At 44.0% G+C, this 343-nt stretch overlaps 1 non-coding gene and 1 pseudogene across 1 annotated transcript; one reads left to right on the top strand and one right to left on the bottom strand.

The window, feature by feature from the left end:
* LOC116698801 (contactin-associated protein-like 4) overlaps positions 1–343 on the top strand; it is a 421,932-nt pseudogene that overhangs the window by 189,600 nt on the left and 231,989 nt on the right.
* trnal-uaa (transfer RNA leucine (anticodon UAA)) lies at positions 90–172 on the bottom strand. The gene has a single exon. It is a non-coding gene; the product is annotated as a tRNA-Leu (tRNA).

The raw sequence follows: 343 nt of genomic DNA, 5'->3' as shown, positions 1-343 counted from the left end.
AGGTCTATTTAAAAGCATCTGAAGAGCATAGGATCATATCACAGGAGACTGCAATGACTCACTTCCTGAAACAGTAAAGCATACGTCCATACCAGGAGTGGGGTTCGAACCCACGAGGGAAATAACCCATTGGATCTTAAGTCCAACGCCTTAACCACTCGGCCATCCTGGTACTGCTGAGTGGTTGAATACATCCGTCCTTGGACAGATACCTCCCAAGGAGGCATACATACTAGGAATGGGATTTGAATCCATGAGGGTGCATATGTTCATTACATTTTCTTGGTTAGTTTGTGCATACTATCCACTCCAAGACTGAACAGACTTTGAAAAGACTAATGTC

This window comes from Etheostoma spectabile, chromosome 12 (genome assembly GCF_008692095.1).
Source record: "Etheostoma spectabile isolate EspeVRDwgs_2016 chromosome 12, UIUC_Espe_1.0, whole genome shotgun sequence".
NCBI classification, from domain to species: Eukaryota; Metazoa; Chordata; class Actinopteri; order Perciformes; family Percidae; genus Etheostoma; species Etheostoma spectabile.
This window is presented reverse-complemented; position numbering and strand designations above follow the sequence as displayed.